Here is a 16,139-nt window from a genome sequence, read left to right on the forward strand (position 1 = left end):
TAATCAAATTTCTGTTTTGTCCAAGAAGAAAAATTTGGGGGTTGATATTTTATTTTATGTTTTATTCACTAGTTTCTTTACCATAAGTGAAGAGAATCTAGGTTTTCTTTGAAAATTATTTATTGATTTATCAGTCTGTAACAAGGCTCCTTGGTAATGTTTATAGGATATGATTTGACAAGTTATTTATGGTACATAATTTGTTTACTTTGCAAGCAGCATTTTCAAAGCAATACCAACACAGAGGGTCAGGAAGAATTTTTCTACAAATAAACCTGTTTACATGAATCATTAGATTTCTTTTCTTAACATAAATATTAAACACACATGCAAGCAAAAAAAACCCAGCGCCTCACAGACAAAATATTATAAATGTTATATAGCCTGAGCAATTTACAGTCAAATTTACTACTTCAGTACAGAAAGGTGTCAGTTGCTAAAAACATTTAAAAGTCTCTTTTTTATAAGGGATAGCATATATTATATTAAATTCCTTAGTATTCATTATTTATCTTGAATTTGTAACTAGTTGTCCTTTACTTGTGCATTAACGGTCTCATGTGGTAATGATAACAGACCTAGAAATTAACCATATTTGGTTATCAGCTTCTTTGTTCCTGATAACTCTACGCTCATTGTAAGGACCAGGCAGCTCAGGTGGACACTGTGGAGGAAAGGGGAGATTGCCCCTTCCTTGATGGAGCTTCCATGGGTGCTGACATAAAGAGAGAAACATGCTGGCCCACGCAGGAGTGGCAGCAGACAGGAAGGGCTCCAGGCTAAGGGAACACCCTGGGGCCAGAGTAGGGTGTGAGAAAAATTACTGCCCTTATAGACACAGCAAAAGCTGTGTATAAGGCATTTTTAAATATTATTGTTATTTTCTGCTTTGCTTCACCTAGTTGCTTTGAGATTTTTCTATGTGGTTCTCGTTCTCACCCTAACAAACCTAGTTTTCTTATTTTAAATCCCTTATGGTGTTCTGTAGGGAGACACCTGGCACAGCCTCCTCAAAGCTCTGGCCGTCTCAGGATCCTGTCACAAACCCAGGCTATTGGGCATAAACCCAAAGGGAAAAAACACTCCCCTGTCACTGCAGCCTGGAGGACTGTGGTATGACAACCTGTAGACAGCAGTCATGATGTATTTTATTCCCACCACAGAGATCTAGAATTCCTTTCATTGATTTCCATGTTATATATCTTCTGTATTAAGTCTAATTTCCTCTATAGCACCTATTTGTCACTTCGTTCTACTTCTGACAACAGTGACAAAACAAGATATAATTTGTCTTAGCACACCCAAGTTGGGGTTTTTTTCAGATTAATACACTAAACAGGGTACGTGATAAAGCTTTTATATGCATACATGATATTTTATACATATAAAACACATCAGCCTTTCCTGGTATCTTCTGAAATAGGCTGTTCTGGATATTATCACAGACTTCATCCGCAGTTGCAATGTAAATACCCATTTTGTCAGGTGAATCCCTTTGTTCTAGCTAACGAAATATTTGGACAAATTAGAAAAGGAAAGTAAAGTTTAACTGTTGATTGCTGTGCTTTAACTTATAGTGTTGCCTTTTCTAAAAAAAATGTATACTCTTTAAAATTCCATAATCATAGATTTTGTTGTTCTTAAATTTCAGGTGTTATTTTCTATTGCTTGAACTTCAGGACAAGGATGATAGGATGGGAAGAAAGACTGTTTTTTTCTGGACTAAAAAAACTCTAGAGAGTCATGTTATTACTTTGGCTAATTTACAGTTAAAAGATATGACAAAAAAAAAAACAAACCCGAAACGAATCCCTCCCAAAAAACCCTCCAGAACTTGTTAAACATGTAGAGGATAATTAGCCAGGCTCATAAGCCATCTCAAATGATTAGCAACAAAAGTATTTACACAGAACCTTCATTTTTTTTTATACAAAACCTCTCAATTTTTTGTTTTAGAACTTTGAGTATTAAAGCTCAATGTTTATCAGCTAAGGGGGGGAGATTTGTTTCTTTCTTTCTTTGTTTTTCTCAGTCTTTTCTTATTTTTTTTTTTCCAGATGCCGCTGACTCTGGGTTATGCAAGAACTCTTGGACACTCCATTCCAGACGGCATTTTGATTTGCATTGTTGTTTCTGCACAAAAAAGTACTGATCTATTTCTAGTATTTTGACTACCTAATGGTTTAGGAAATCAGTATAGATTTGTCCAACCATTGCCAAAAGCTGTCAGGGTACAGAGAACTGTGTCTCTTGAGAAGACTTTAGAGAAGGCTTCTTAAGTTCTTCAACAGGCTAAAGATAATGGGAAAATAATCTGCCCTAAAGTTCACTTGTGGTAAATGCAACTCATAAACACCAGACTCTTCCATCTTCTCTTTTTATTTTGAATCTTAGTTTTAGCAATGTGAATGTTGTTCTGAAAAATACTTGTATGAGCATTTGTTTGGAAAATAAGCATATTAATAATTTCCATTTTTCTTTCATGTATTTTCATTAATGTCTTAGATATGAGTCCACATATAAATACACAACATCACTTGTGTTTACATTAAATAGGAAATTGTCTTTCCCAGTAGTAAAAAGTTGTTTATGTCTTTTTTTGTTCTGTACTGGAAGATTCAGTGTAAAATGGGGACGAGGCTTGAATATTTGCTGTAAATTAGTATAGAAGTGTTTATGGACAAACACTGGGAGGTGGGATATGCATCATTAACTTTAATTGTAAAGAGAAAAAAACAGAAAACATATTTTCTTTATCTGACTTTCAATAAGAGAATTTTCATCCTTACTGAATATCTTAGAATGTGGTCGAAGAAAAGACATCATGAGAAATCATATTTTTATGATCATGTATTAAATGAAACTGATAATGATACTTTCACTTCACATTGTTCTCATAGTTTACAGCAAAAGATGAAAATATGAAACTATTTTCTTGTCACTAATGAAAAATTTTATACTGAAATATGGCTTTTTTTTACATGGGAATTATTTTGGAAAAAAATATGGATATTTTTGTGGGTCTTATAATGTATATTCTAGTTGCAGGTAGACTCAAAAGATAATTTGTCCTAATACATGTTTTCAAGATTTTATTTCAGTTTTAATTAGTAACTAATCTCAGATTAATCAGTTGTTTCAAATTCAGTGGAGATTTTTTAAATGGTATTTTATCACAAGTACTAAGGTTTAGTGATTTTTTTTTTACTGGGAATCACACCTTGTGCTATTAAGAGCCTCATGGCTTACATATGGAGGACATATTTGATCAGAAAAAAATGTAAGACATAAACAAGACTTTACCAATAGATTATGTTACACCTCCACAGATCAAAGTCCTCGAACTTAGCCATGATAACATTTTTCAGTTCTATATGAAGTAATTTAGGGCATAAACACGTGGTATTTAGCCCTTGGTATCAAATGCTTTCCTTATTATTGAAACGTGAAGAGAGAAGTCAAGACATTTAGTTATTATAATTCATTACAGGCTTCTACCAATTGATACCCTGTAAATATGTTATCATAAGTATGTATAAAAGGTTAGGTGAAGCAAAATTTGATTTATTAAGTCCAAACTGAACTCTGGAAAATGAAATTTCTGAGAAATAAAACTTCTGTTCTTTGGATGAATACATTTACCAATTTAAACTAGCATGTGAATTTATGTTCAAGTGGCAATCTGGATGTCTAGCAATATAGTGTGGAAACTGAGAACTGTTTCAGTTGGTAATACTATCTGCTACTAACGATTCCTGAAAATTCCTATTCAAAGATAAAATTTTTGTTGTTTACACTTTAGCTAAGCTTAAAAAAATGAATATATTTTAGTGCCAGAAATTAGTCTTAAGGGGTAACGGGTTAAAACTTAAACAAGGGAAGTTTAGATTGGATATAAGGAAGAAATTCTTCACTGTTAGGGTGGTGAGGCACTGGAATGGGTTGCCCAGGGAGGCTGTGAATGTTCCATCCCTGGCAGTGTTCAAGGCCAGGTTGGACAAACCCTTGGTTGACGTGGTGTAGTGGGAGACGTCCCTGCCCATGGCAGGCGGGTTGGAACTAGATGATCTTAAAGTCCTTTCCAACCCTAACTACTCTATGATTCTATGATTCTATGAACTACTATGATGTGGACTTTGTCTTCAAAGTTTTCATTAAAATACTGTAACTTAACATTGTGGAAAATAAATGGTTGGTAGACTTGAAGAAACCCCCACCAAAACAAAAACAACAAAAGCTTTTGAATTTTTTCACTGCAAAGTTCAACAGGATTACGATTTGTGGTTTAATGACAGGTAGTCATCGTGCTGTCAATTCTAGTCCTACCAAAAATACGGGAACTGAAAAGGGTAACATTTGCAGAAATAAAATTATGTAAGGCATGATTTCATTATCTTTTCTTGGCAGTTGACAAAAAACTCTGTCAGATTAGAAAAACCTCTGTTGAAATACATAGATCTCAGGGTACGATAGAAAATCAAAAGCAAGAAGAACAAGGGATGAAACATCGTAGGTATTGGTCTATAATTATAATGCAGTAATTATCTGCTTTGTATTCCAGATTTGTATCTAATGACAGTTCAACAATTTTCTTCAGTTAGCTAGTTGCAACTGTTTCAAAAATGGCAATGACACCATATATTTGGCTTCTGTACTTTATTTCTTCTGTCACGCTCATACACAGGTACGCATAAATAAAAATTCTACCACTTACATGTTAGACTTCCACCAGTCTTTAACCATTTATTTTTCAACCACAGAAGAATTTACCAACCTTTATGTTAACTTCCTTAATATTAATAAATGTTCCTAAGCTGACCATTACATCAGAAAATTGAACTAGGTAATGCTCAGCCTCCCTCAGCTACACTTTAGCTATCATTGCCTCTCTACCTGCCTTACTGCTAATTGCAGTACTTTCACTTCTGTTATCTTAAGGTGTTTAAGTGTTGGTATGAGACTTCAATATATCGGAAATTAACTGAGCACTCTAATGTGGCAATTATTAGAATCATAGAATAATTAGAGCTGGAAAGGACCTTAAGATCATCTAGTTCCAACGCCCCTGCCATAGGCAGGGACACCTTACACTAAATCATATCACCCAACGCTTCATCCAACCTGGTCTTGAACACTGCCAGGGATGGACCATTCACAACCTCCCTAAGCAACCCATTCTGGTGCCTCACCACCCTAACAGGAAAGAATTTCCTCCTTATATCCAATCTAAACTTCCCATGCTTAAGTTTTAACCCATTACCCCTTGTCCTATCACTACAGTCTCTAATGAAGAGTCCCTCCCCAGCACCCCTATAGGCCCCCTTCAGATACTGGAAGGCTGCTATGAGGTCTCCACACAGCCTTCTCTTCTCCAGGCTGAACAGCCCCAACTTCCTCAGCCTGTCTTCATACGGGAGGTGCTCCAGTCCCCTGATCATCCTCGTGGCCCTTCTCTGGATTTGTTCCAACAGTTCCATGTCCTTTTTATGTTGAGGACACCAGAACTGCACACAGTACTCCAGGTGAGGTCTTGCGAGAGCAGAGTAGAGGGGCAGGGTCACCTCCTTCCACCTGCTAGTCATGCTCCTTTTGATGCATCCCAGGATACGGTTGGCTTTCTGGGCTGCAAGCACACACTGCCAGCCCACGTTCATTTTCTCATCAACGAACACTCCCGAGGCCTTCTCCTCAGGGCTGCTCCGAATCTCTTCTCTGCCCAACCTGTAGCTGAGCCTGGGATTGCTCCGACCCAGCAGTAGGACCTTGCACTTGGCATGGTTAAACTTCATGAGGTTGGCATCAACCCACCTCACAAGCACGTCAAGGTCCCTCTGGATGGCATTTCTTCCCTCCAGCATATCAACTGAACCACACAGCTTGGTGTCATCGGCAAACTTGCTGAGGGCGCACTCAATCCCACTGTCCATGTCAGCAACGAAGATGTTAAACAAGACCGCTCCCAACACCGATCCCTGAGGGACACCACTCGTTACTGCTCTCCAGCTGGACAATGAGCCATTGACCACAACTCTTTGTGTGAGGCCATCTAGACAATTCTTTATCCACTAAGTGGTCCATCCATCAAATTGATGTCGCTCCAATTTAGAGACAAGGATGTTGCGTGGGACAGTATAGAACGCTATACAGAAGTCCAGGTAGATGACATCAGCTGCTCTACCCCTGTCCATCAGTTCTGTAGCCCCATCATAGAAGGCTGCCAGATTGGTCAGGCAGGATTTCCCCTTAGTGAAGCAATGCTGGCTGTCACCAAGCACCTTGTTGATTTTCATATGCCTTAGCATGCCTTCCAGGAGAATCTGCTCCAAGATTTTGCCAGGCACAGAGGTGAGACTTATTGATAGTTATAGTTTGGTTATCATGCAGAAAAAGGCAGAGAGAGAGATGATCATTTATGCTGCAGATTTTATGTCCTTTCTCCTGGCTTTCTGTAGGCTGTGATTTATTCCATCAGCCATGAGAACGTGGTGTGACAACATACTTTCTAATGAATTTAGCCATTGCATAAACACTGAACACTGACAAGGATTTGTCAGTCTGAACTGATAGGTGACTTTACCATTTCCTAAAAGCTAGAATAAGACGCAAAACACTTGTAAATCTGTAAAGAAGGTCTGTGACAATTCAGAATTTTCTCCTGGTGCCACAGATAAGCAATGCATAGCCAGCACCACAAAGAACCTGAAATCAGAAGGAGACCATGTGAGATCCATAGAAATGCATAAAGACTGAATGACAGAAAAAGCCATAATAATTAAATAATAAATTTAAATAATTAAAACACTAGACATATTCCCCGTGCTTTTCTTTGTTTGTTTTTTTAAATGAAAGTTTGTAACACCATGCCGACAGATGACATGTAGAAGTAATATTGGAACTGCCTTGGGAATGTTGAAGATTAGGTAAAAGGTGCAGTACTTTTTAACATACTAAATATGTGAAAAAGTATCAAATGTGGATTTATCCAGCTGTGAGATACATGAGAAGGCTCTTTCATGTTGGAGGACAGAAATTGTGTTGTGAACACAGTTGTGAAATTGCAGTAGAAAGGACCCTCTAGCAGGGACACAAGTATGATATACAGCTAAAAACAGAAGCACACTTTCCAGAGCCTGATATTCTTAGTGAAAGGTAGAAAAACATAGCCGGAATCATCTTTTAAATAGGTATGATGTAGTAAGAAAAGATGCTCTAGCTGCAGCCATTACAGATAATGGCAGGACTACACAATCTGAAATACTGCAAGTGTTTCAGATAATGCTTTAATATTTCTAACAGTTCTAATGGCCATGTCTCAGGGACATCTCATGTAAGATGGGCCTGACCTTGCACAGAGTCAGAAAGGTTGTTCAAAGATGTCTGAAGTGTCTTTTGTGTCAAATCTTTATCACACAGTATCACAGTATACTAGAGATTGGAAGGGACCTCAAAAGATCATCTAGTCCAATCCCCCTGCCAGAGCAGGAACACCTAGATAAGGTTACACAGGAATGTGTCCAGGCGGGTTTTGAATGTCTCCAGGGAAGGAGACTCCACAACCTCCCTGGGCAGCCTGTTCCAGTGTTCTGTCACCCTCACTGAGAAGAAGTTTCTTCTCAAGTTTAAGTGGAACCTCTTGTGTTCCAGTTTGTACCCATTACCCCTTGTCCTATCATTGTTTGCCACTGAGTAGAGCCTGGCTCCATCCTCGTGACACTCCTCCTTTATATATTTATAGACACTAATAAGGTCACCCCTCAGTCTTCTCTTCTCTTCTCTTCTCTTCTCTTCTCTTCTCTTCTCTTCTCTTCTCTTCTCTTCTCTTCTCTTCTCTTCTCTAAACTACAGAGACCCAGCTCCCTCAGTCTTTCCTCATAAGGGAGATGCTCCACTCCCTGAATCATCTTAGTTGCCCTGAGCTGGACTCTCTCCAGCAGGTCCCTGTCCTTCTTGAACTGAGGGGCCCAGAACTGGACACAATATTCCAGATGCAGTCTCACCAGGGAAGAGTAGAGGGCAAGGAGGACCTCTCTCGACCTACTAACCACCCCCCTTCTAATACACCCCAGGATGCCATTGGCCTTCTTGGCCACAAGGGCACAGTGTTGGCTCATGGTCATCCTGTCGTCCACTAGGACCCCCAGGTCCCTCTCCCCTACACTGCTCTCTAACAGGTCATTCCCCAACCTATACTGGAACCTGGGGTTGTTCCTGCCCAGATGCAGGACTCTACACTTTCCCTTGTTATATTTCATCAAGTTATTCCCTGCCCAACTCTCCAGCCTGTCCAGGTCTCGCTGGATGGCAGCACAGCCTTCTGGCGTGTCAGCCACTCCTCCCAGCTTAGTGTCATCAGCAAACTTGCTGATAGTACACTCAATTCCCTCATCTAAATCGTTGATGAATATATTAAATAATACTGGTCCCAGTACTGACCCTTGCGGCACTCCACTAGTTACAGGCCTCCAACTAGACTCCGTCCCATAGACTACAACTCTCTGGCTTCTCTCCTTCAGCCAGTTCACAGTCCACCTCACTACCTGATCATCCCGACCATACTTCCTCAATTTAGCTGTGAGGATGCTGTGGGAGACTGTGTCAAATGCTTTGCTGAAGTCAAGGTAGACCACATCCACCGCTCTGCCATCATCCATCCACCGTGTTATTTCCTCATAAAAGGCTATGAGATTGGTCAAGCATGATTTCCCCCTGGTGAAGCCATGTTGGCTGCCCCTCATAACCCTCTTATCCTTGATATGCCTTAAGATGGCACCAAGGATAAGGTGTTCCATCACTTTCCCAGGGATGGAGGTGAGGCTGACCGGTCTATAGTTACCCGGGTCCTCCTTTTTGCCCTTTTTGAACACTGGAGTGACATTTGCTTTCCTCCAGTCCTCAAGCACCTCTCCCGTTTCCCAAGACTTGGTAAAGAAGATGGAGAGTGGTCTAGCAATGACTTCCGCCAGTTCCCTCAGCACCCACGGGTGCATCCCATCTCGACCCATGGATTTATGGATGTCCAGATTGCTCAACTGGTCTCTAACCAATTCCTCATCGACTAAGGCAAACCGCTCCGTTGACCTGACTTCATCTAAGGTCTCAGGGGTACAGGGCTCTTCAGGACTGCCTGCAGCAGAGTAGACAGAGACAAAGGCGGCATTCAGTAACTGCCATCTCTGTATCTTCTGTCACCAGGGCACCCATCCCGTTCATCAGTGGGCTTACATTGCCTCTGGTGTTAGTTTTATCTGCCATGTATTTGAAAAAGCTCTTTTTGCTGTCCTTGACCCTTCTCGCCAGGTTTAATTCTAAAGAGGCCTTAGTCATCCTAGCGGCCTTCCTACATCCTCTAGCAGCAGCCTTATATTCCTCCCAAGTGCCCAGTCCCTCCTTCCATGACCTGTAAACTCTCCTCTTCCACTTGAGCATACCCAGCAATTCCCTATTTAGCCACGCAGGTCTCCTGGCCCTCTTCCTTGACTTCCTACGTGTCGGGATGCTCCGATCTTGAGCTTGGAAAAAGCAATCCTTGAATGCCAACCAACTATCTTGGCCCCCTTTACCTTCAAACAGCCTTGCCCATGGGATTTCCCCTCACAATTGCTTGAAAAGGCCAAAGTTTGCCCTGCTAAAGTCCAGGGTTGCAATTCTACTTGCTATTCTACTGGTCCTACCACACAAGATCCTGAATTCCACCATCTCGTGGTCGCTGCAACCAAGGCAGCCCTCAACCCTTACTGCTTCGACCAGACCCTCCTTGTTAGTGAGGATGAGATCCAGCAGCGCTCCTCTCCTGGTCAGCTCATCCACCATTTGCAGGAGGAAGTTATCATCCATACACTGGAGGAACCTCCTGGACTGTGGCTGGGTTGCCGAGTGGTCCTTCCAGCAAACATCAGGGAAGTTAAAATCCCCCACGACGACCACGGCCTGTGACTGTGAGGCCGCTCTCAGCTGCCTGTAGAAAGCCTCATCAACTTCCTCACCCTGATCTTGTGGTCTGTAACAGACACCCACTACAGTATCGCCCCTGCCAGCCTGCCCCTTAATTCTCACCCACAGACTCTCAACTCGCTCGTCATCTGTCCCTGGACAGAACTCAGTGCATTGTAGTTGCTCCCGCACATAAAGAGCAACCCCACCACCCCGCCTGCCTGGCCTGTCTTTCCTGAAAAGGACATAGCCCTCCATGACTATATTCCAGTCATCTGAGCTGTCCCACCACATCTATGTAATTGCTACCAGATCATAGACTCCTGACTCAACACCGGTTTCCAACTCCTCCTGCTTGTTTCCCATGCCGCGCGCATTGGTGTACAGACATTCCAGGGAGCGAGCTGAGCACACCAATTTCACCCTAGGATTATAGGAGGCCTCCCAGTCTTCATCAATTCTGGAGTGCTGCCCCACTGGGGCAAGCCCAGCTACAACCCCATCCCCCTTCGAATCTAGTTTAAAGCTCTCCAAATGAGCCCTGCTAATTCGTGCCCCAGCATCCTTTTGCCTCTGTGAGATAAACCTTTCCCACTTGTCATTGTCCAGACTGGTGCCCTATAAAACCAGCTGTTATCAAAGAATCCAAAGCCCTGCCTGTAGCACCAGTCTCGAAGCCAATCGTTTATGGACTGAATCTTCCCATTCCATCCCACATCATCAGTGGAAGATGGAAGGTGTGAGGAAAAGATCACTTGAGCCCCAGACTCTTTCACCATCCACCCCAAGGCCCCTGTAGTCTTTCTTCATCCCCCTCAGACTGCGGGAAGTAGCTTCCCCCCCACCTGTCTGGAAGATCAACAGCAGGTAGTAGTCTGTCGGGTGCACCAGGTTGGGGAGCACCCTAGTGATATCCCTGATCCGGGCTCCAGGCAGACTACACACTTCCCTATGATGAGGGTCAGCTCTGCATATCAGGCCCTCTGTTCCTCTCAGAAGGGAATCCCCTACTACAATGACCCTTCTTTCTTTCTTATCAGAGGCAGTCTTGAGGTGCAAAGTCGACTGCCTTTTCCTATGTGGCCTTGTAGGCTGGCCTTGCACCACATTCTCACCTACCTCTCCTTCAAGATCCAGGGCCTCGAACCTATTACGGAGGGACACCTGGGGAAGCAGGGCAGGAAGGGGGGAGGGTTTCCCACGATGCTGAACCGGAACTCGCTTCCAACCCTCGTCGTCTTTTCGGTCCCCTACCTCTGCACAACAGCTACAGGGCAGGGGCTGTCTCGGGCCATCCCCCTCTGTCTGAGAGGGCAGGGGGTCCTTCCCCTTTTGGGGGGTATCTCCCTGGAACCATTCCGACTGGCCCGCCAGGGAGTTACTCCACCAGTCGATCTCCCTTTCACACTCCCTGATGGTCCTCAGCGTCTCAACCTCCTCCTTAAGTCTTGCCACCAGGCTAAGCAGATCTTCTACCTGCTCACACCTCCCGCAGGTGGAATGCTGTCCTCCCTCCCCCGGCAGCAGCAGGCTCTGGCACTCCCTGCACCCAGAGGCCTGAACAGCCACGGTTTGGGATGGGGTCTCTGTCTGAGTTGCTACAGTCTTCTTACTGCAAGCTCTCTTTCTGGAGGCGACCATATTGGTCCGAAGTCTGGGACACCAGCAACAGGGTCAGCAACACGACCTGCTTGTTCCTCCCTGCGCCTGGTGGGCAGCGACATGTCGCTGCCTTCTCCGAGGCTCTTTCAAGGCAAGCGGCAGGGGAGTGGTCACCGTCACCGTGGGAACGCCCCCGCACGTCAATCGCTCTCTCGCAAGGGCTGGTGGGGCTTCGGGGATGGGGAGATGCCCGGAGCCGCGATGTCTCTGCGCTATCCTCTCTGATTTTCCTCATCTCCGTTGACCCTCGCGGTCGCTGAAGCGTGCCGGCTGTGGCTCTAGCTAGGCTAGCTCCGATCAGCTGACCTCTTATCTCTTTGTTGTGTGGTTCTGTAGTTATCCTGAGAAGATTCAGAGAGACTGAAGTGTTGGGAGCCACAATCTTCTGACTCTGAACCAATGAAGGAGTTCTTGCATTCTGAAACTTTTACTTTTGCAATGGCTTTTTTTTTTTTTTTTTGGGGGGGGGGGGGGGGGAACGACCGGGCGACTGACGTCGTCCCATAGAAATTAGCGTAATAAGGAGAAAGCACTGCTGTGAAGAAGTGGTTTTAAACTCTCAGCAGAAGACAATGTCTGTGGGCTCCTACTGCTGTCACTGAAAGATTAAAAGAGGTTGGGCACACCCAGTGTTGCAGTGGTCTGTATGGCATTGCCTGAGGCTCTGTAGTGCTCTTACCCATTTCCTTTAAAGAGAAGATATGCAGGAGGGAGAGACAGAGGCAGACTTGAATTTTATATCATCGTCAAATAAGAAATAGACAGTCATCAAGGCCCAGATTTAGTAAACACTCAACCTGACCACAGTATTTCTGGTCAAGCACTCAGCTGTTATGTACTGGAAAACTTACATCAAAATCCTCTGAACCCAATTCTCACTTAAAGGATTCTCAAGAATTAAGTAATCATTGACTTTAATTAACTTAGACTTAAGTGAGCTTTAAGTAATATCCTTTTGCAAGTGCTATGTTGTTGTTTTTGGGGTGGGTTTTTTTGGCATTCCATGTTTCCTACCGTTTGATTCTTAAAGTATCATGCCACAAAATAGTATATTTGCCTGCTCATAGCTAATTGAGTTCCAGTTTAAACTACAAAAACACTTAAAAACTGGGATACAATTTAAGTCTGTTCATCAGAATCTTGTCTAACTTTAATCCAAAATAGAACAATTTAAATTAAATAAATGAAAGGCATTTGAATGAATAATTATGTCATTAAATTGAGTATATTCTGGTTGTCAGATTCCATAATCTTGACTGTTTATTATGCTAATAATACTGATGATTCTGTAGCATTCGGCTAAGAATTCTGATTTAAATGTTAATATTTCCTAGGGAGATCTTACCTCTTATATCCTAGCTTCGTCACAATATTCTACTGCAATACCACAGAAACTGCGGTACTTAACAATTAGTATGACTACTGTTTAAGAGTACAGAAAAACTTTTAAAACCAGTATTTTAAAACTGTCATCAGATGCATTCTCTACCTACTGTTATATTAACAAGCTAATGAAAGACAAAGAATTATCTTTCATTCATGTCCAACCTTCCTATCTGATACCAAGAATCGTTTTACTAGGAAAGCGAGAGTTATTATGTCTGCTTTATGAAAACACAAAACTCCATTTGAGAAGTCTATTTAAGGTGAGTCTATGGGAAATGAAAATAATTAGGAAATTCATATGACCATAGAAAAAAAAAAATTGTAAAGTTAAGATTTAATATTGGCTCTATAACATGTAAACAATTAGATTCAGGTGAGACCTTTAATAATATATTTTAGCTTGATATTTTAAACAGGCAATTTATACATCCCTTAGAGGCAAGAGTCTGAAGAGCTTGCTTTTATTAAAAAGACTAATACTTCCACAATATAAATTTTTCCATTAAACAAGATTTTGATCTTCACATTAGCTCATTGGTATGGAGAAATAGTCTCTGCTTGCTGTGTTCCCAAACTTTCATTCCTGTCAGAATAACTAATGCAGACTTTACACTTTTGTTTATTACGGTCTTCTTGTAATTAATGAGCCAGGTCTCAAAAGGCATATCTACCCCCACCTTTTAACAAATGCATAAATTTTGGATATGATATCTCTGCAATTAAGTTGTTATTCATTCCTGTGCTATTTGATAATAGCACTTTGGTTCAATCTATCATTGACAAAACTGTAGATGATAACTCTGGAAAACAAGACACCGTTAGTCTTTTTGCTGTGAGAATGTGAGAAAATGGAAGAGATGTAATTAATTATATCGGACACTATACTCTCTTCACAGCAGCTATAACAGGCTGGATGGTCTGCTGCCACATTAATGAACACCTAGGATTAAAGCAGATGGTGCTAATGACAACAGTGCAATAATGTTGTCATTATTGGTTGTTTTGCGCACACTATGTACTCAATACTATTTTTGTTACTGAAAACATCTGATACCTCATATGCATGAAATACATATACATATTCCTTTGAGAAGTTACAATGTCTTTTTTTTTTTTTTTTAGACATTTCTTCAGTAAATCAGATTATGCATTTTTCTGTGGCAAAGATTTTCTTCTGAACCACAGAGCTCTACTGGCATTCCTCAGATAGGTACCAGTGAAGCAGTCAGTCATTATAAAGTATGTTGTTTGGGTGCTAGAGACAAGTAATTTAGCTATGTAATCACAGTTTTATTGCTATCTTGATTTTGTCAAAAACTATGCAACAGTAGGAAGGGTTGGACATGATGTTCTAAAATTATTAGGACATAAAGGATGTAAGTAAATGTTATCATATCAACTATTATTATTAACATTTTTTAGAAGATATGAAAAAGTGGATCATGGAAAAAAGTGCATTTATGTATGAAGTTATTTCTACAATACTGATAAGTTTTTAATTATTAAATTATTTTCAGATTACAAATTCCCTTTGCTTTTATTTTTCTCATGTATACACATACACACTCACATGTTATAGCAAATACCCAAGAAACACATGCCTATACTTTTAGCTAGGCTTATATCTCAACATGGTATGTAGTCCTGAAATGCTTCTTGTCTTCTTCTAGTGCTTTACAACAGTTGCCAATGTTGGTAGGATGTTAAACACTATGTATTTTCCTATACCCAAGTGACAGAATAAAGATAAAACTATTAAAATATTTGGGAGCAGGGGTTGATAGGCCTTCTTTCTTTAATATTTCAAAAGTAAACACATGTGCTAGCAAAAAAGAAAACTCTAAGATGGGATCATGAATATTAAAAGATTTATGAACCTCAAGGTACCATTTTGAAAAATGCAACAGACCTCTGGATTGGTAATGAAAATTGATATTGAGTGAGATTTACTTGCATTAAGATTTCAAAACTATTTGTGAGTTTCGGTGTCAGTTATATCTGCTTGATTCTTCTGCTTTTCCTTTAACTCACACGTTCTCAAGAAGATTTAAAAAAGCACAATATGAAAGGTCTATCTCCTCTGAAACAGCAAAAAAAAAATACCATCTCTATTAATTTTTTTCCATATTCTTTTCTTGAGGTGACTGAGGGAAAATTTTAGGATTCAGGTTCGTTGAAGTACCCAATATAAATAGTTTCAATGTAAAATTTAAAATAAAATTAAATGTGAGAGTGACTCAAACTTATTTAATTTTCTTGTCTTTGAAGGGATAACGTGGCAGCCCATGTATTTCAAAATAAGCAGGTTTTATTCATAAGGATCATTACTTTATCAGCTTTCTTAATAGGCAGTGGATTTGGGGGGCACATTGGTCTGTACTCACTAGTAAATTGGTATTGTATACAAAGATATGCAACACTTTATAGTGGAAGTTTTCTGAAACAATGTGTTTAAAATTAGATGAAAGCATAGTCAATGACAATATAAAAACATAAGAATGAGGCAAACAAAAGTTTCACCTAGCCCTATATTCTGCCTCCAACAATAGTGGCTCTGTATTAAATTGTTCTGTGTAGATACTTCCCCCATGACCACCATCCTCACCTTCTTAAAGTAATTCAGTCACGTATTTAATCTGCAATACCTTTTAGAACTATAATTAGGTAGAGGCACAACTCCAAAAATCATATTTTCACTTTAATAGAATGAATAGACTTGACTTTATAATAATGAAAAATGTAGAATAGAGATAATATTTTATCACTATTTCAGATAATATGCATATCATATAATATTTTAGAAATTAATATATCTGCTCATGATCCTTATACAAATCTGATTTTATAAAAGAGAAGTAGAATACCCATAGCCTGTTAATTCTGGAAAGCTAGAGGTAACTTTGCAGATCTGCTAAGGAATATATCATTGGTGAGCCATAAATGCACAAAGTAACTTCCAATTGACTGGCATGATCAACAAAAACATCTTACTGATAGAGTTTATAAACCTTAACTTATTGCCTAGAAAAGTGCACGGAAAGCCACCAGAAGAGATGTTTATCTGCTATGAAATCAGTCTGTATTTTCTTAATCACCCTCAGTATCAGTATATTCACAAGATAGTTTGAGGCAGGGAGAAAGCTGAGTAAACAAATGCACTT

The sequence above is a fragment of the Pezoporus flaviventris genome, unplaced genomic scaffold (assembly GCF_033815535.1).
Source record: "Pezoporus flaviventris isolate CSIRO_AGI_PZ_B2104156 unplaced genomic scaffold, CSIRO_AGI_Pfla_v1 ptg000030l, whole genome shotgun sequence".
NCBI lineage: Eukaryota > Metazoa > Chordata > Aves > Psittaciformes > Psittacidae > Pezoporus > Pezoporus flaviventris.